Source organism: Elephantulus edwardii, unplaced genomic scaffold, assembly GCF_000299155.1.
Source record: "Elephantulus edwardii isolate Elephantulus edwardi_28Jun2011 unplaced genomic scaffold, EleEdw1.0 scaffold00094, whole genome shotgun sequence".
NCBI lineage: Eukaryota > Metazoa > Chordata > Mammalia > Macroscelidea > Macroscelididae > Elephantulus > Elephantulus edwardii.
The window spans coordinates 4,928,727-4,932,492 of record NW_006399844.1 but is presented as its reverse complement, the minus strand read 5'-3'; positions in this window follow the sequence as shown (position 1 = coordinate 4,932,492).

The window sequence follows — 3,766 nt, the reverse complement described above, 5'->3', positions numbered from 1 at the left end:
GCATGAGTTCCTTGTTTTTCAATGCAGTGTAGTATTCCATTGTGTAAATATGCCACAGCTTCTCTATCCATTCCTTTGTTGATGGGCACTTGGGTTGTTTCCAACTCCTTGCTATTGTGAACAAAGCCGCAATAAACATGGGTGTGCATATATCTGCTTGGGTGGCAGTTATGGTCTCTTTGGGATGTATTCCCAGTAGTGGAATTATTGGGTCAAATGGTATCTTTATTTGCAACTTTTTGAGAAAGCGCCATACCTCCTTCCACAGTTGTTGCACATTTTACACTTTCTTCAACAAGGAATAAGGAGTTTCTCCACAAGCTCGCCAGCATTTGTTGCTTGCTGTTCTGTTAAATTTTGCAGCTCTTACTGGGGTGAGATAATATCTCATAGTTGTTTTGGCCATTTCTTCTTTCTTCAGGAGGCCTGGTATTGCTATGGTTAAGCAGTTCATCTGTTAACCAAAAGTGTTTTAGCTCAAACCTACCAGTCATTCTGTGGGAGAACAATGTGTCAGTTTGCTTTCTGTAAAAATTTGACCTCATGGAAACAGGTTTACTTTTTCTTTAAAAGTTACTGGAGGAAAGATTTCTAAAACAATGAAATAAATCAAGATAAAAAGAAGATATAAATTTTCCAAGTAAAAGAGAGAATGAGGGAATGTCCTACATTGGGTGTTTTGTTTGGTGTTTTTTTTTTGTTTGTTTGTTTTTCTGTAAATGCAGAGATCCAGTCCCAACTGGAAAATAAGGATCAGTGAAATGAAGTCTGAAAAAAAGCCAGACATGATAGGTTACCTGCTGTAGATGAACATCTGAAAACTTTTACTAGATACTTGATAGATTTCTTTAAATATTTTTTATTTTTTTTAAAAAATGTAATGATTGTTGTGTTGTTGCTATGTGCTGTCATGTCACTTGCAACTCATAACGACCCTATGTACAAGAGCCCTAAACCCTGCTCTAACCTGTGCCAACCTTACTGTCTCTGACACATCCACTCCCATTACCCCAATCACTAAATCGATCCATCTCATTAAGGGTCTTCTCTTGCGCTGTCCCTTCACCCTCCCAAACATGATGCCCCTCTCCAAGGACTGGTCCCTCCTAGCAACATGTCCAAAGTATGTCAAATGAAGCTTCAGAATCCTTGCCTCCAAGGAGCAGCCTGGTTTCACCCTCTCCAGGACAAACACGTTTGTTCCCCTAGCAGTGTATGGTATATTCGATACTCTTTTCCAGCACCACAGCTCAAAGGCATCAATTCTCTTTTTATCATTCCTAGTCATTGGCCAGCTGTCTGACGCATAGCAAGCAATTGTAAAGACTATGGCATGGATCAGGCACACCTTAGTCTCAAGACTGACATCATTGCTGTTCAGTACGCTGGAGAAGTTTCTGACAGCTGACTTTCCCAATGCAATTCATTTCTTGATTTCCTGGCTGCTAGTAACAAGAGTATTGATTGTGGGACCAACCAAGCAAACTAAAACTGTTAACAATCTCAATTTCTTCACCATCTATTATGATACTGCCAATTGGCCCAGTGGTGAGAATCATTGTTTTGTTGATGTTGAGCTCCAATCCATATTGAAGACTGTAGTCGTTGACCTTCTGCAGCAAGTGTTTCAGGTCATCCTCAGTTTCAGTAAGCAGGGTTGTGTCATCTACATGACTCAGGTTGTTGATGAATCTTCCTCCAATTGTTCAGGGTGATTTTTAGTAGACATGCCACACCAATTTGTGAGTAGCCATGACTTGATATTATTCCATTATCCCAGACCCACATGATATTCAAGACTCAGAAATTACCGGTTTAATTTCTGGCAAAAGCAGGTGGGGATGCACAAGACATTACTCTAGCACAAAGTGGCAGAATTTATTCTGATTGTAGCTCTTCTGACTTACCTATATTTGATTGCATTGACCCTGGATAACAGATCCACAGAAACAAAGCATACTGGGGGCTAGGGAGTGGGAGGGGAAAGAGGCAAGTATTAATTACAGAAAAAGCAATAAAATGAAAATAGATTATAATCCACTTAATTTACTCGTTGTTAAATACTACCGAGTCAATTACAACTCATAGCAATGTTACAAACGATAAAAACTTGCTTTATCCTTTGCCACCATAACAATCTCCTCTGTGTTTAAGATCATTGTTGTAGTCACTGTCAGTCATCATTTGAGAGTCTTCTCTCATATTGACCTTTTTTTTAAAAAAAAATAATTTTCATTATTTTGTGTGTGTGTACCATCAAATCAGATCTGACCAGTACAGGAGGAGATTATCACTCCTTCTCCAGCAGAGGATCTGGTAGATTCATGTTGACTTTCTACCTTTCCAAACATCACGTCTTTTTTTCAAAAATTGATACTTCTTGGCTATATGCCCAAAATTTGTGAGATGAAGTTTCACCATCCTTATCTCTAAGGAGCACGTTGGTTGCACTTTCTGTAAGATAGATTTGTTAGTGCTTTTGACAATTCAGTACTCTTTACCAATACCACAGTTCAAAGGCATCAAGTCCATGGTCTCTAACCATTGTCCAACTTTCACATACATGTAAAGCCATCGAAAATACTATGGATTGTGTCAGGTACACCTGTTTTCACCCTGACATCCATACTCTTCAGAAAGATCTTCAACAACAGATTTGCTCGATGCAAGATATCTTTTTATTTCTTGATTGCTGCTCCAAGTAAAAGAAATAACTGGTAATATCAACCTTTTTCTCCATCTATCATGATATTGCCTATTGGTCCAGTGGTGAGAATTTTTTAAAAAGTTTATGTATGTATGTATGTATGTATGTATGTATGTATGTATGTATGTGTGTACCATCAAATTGGATCTGACTGGTACAGGAGGCGATTGCCCCTCCTTCTCCAGCAGAGCATTTGGTGGATTCAAACCATGTACCTCTGGGATGAGATGATTTTTTTTTTAATTTTGAGGCACAAATCATATGGCAGCCTGCAGTCTTTAATTTTATTCAAAATTTAAAAAGTGCTTCAAGTCTTATTCCCTTTTAGCAAGTAAGGTTGTGTTATCTGCATAATGTAGGTTGTTGATAGTATTTCTCTGTTCCCGATGTTAACTGCTTAGTTCAGATTTTTCGCTTTTGTATCATCCAGTTGGAAGAGACTCATAGGTGATCCTTCAGAGAGTTTTCCGAGGCAGGAAATTGCTTGTAAGGGGATTGCACTTCTTTCTCCCATTTAGCAGCTGGTGGATTTAAACTGTGTGCCATTCAGTTAGCAGCACAACTCCTTGCCATTAAATCAGTAGTAAACGATAGTTACACAGTCATGAAATTATAAAAATGAATGCTTTAAGAAGAAAAATATTTGTCATATAACTATACTTGTAGGGGAGAAGTAAAACAAGTGTGGAGGGTAGTATTATAAGATAGCTAAATCCTCAGCTACCACTGTTGTTGTTGTTGCTAGGTGCAGAGTCAAGTAGAACTTGTAGAGAAACTATGAACAGCAGATCTGAACCCTGTCTTATCCTGTGACATTATCATCATCATCTTTTTTGACATATTTGAACCTACTGCTGCAGTCCCTTTGTCAATCCATCTGGTCTTCTTCTCGTTCAAACACCATACTAACATATTAATGCGAATTGCTTAAAATTATTCAATTAGGTAATATCTGTATATTGTTGTTGTTATGTGCCGTCGAGTCATTTGCGACTCATAGCGACCCTATGTACAACAGCCCTAAACCCTGCTCTATCCTGTGCCAATCGCACTGCCTCT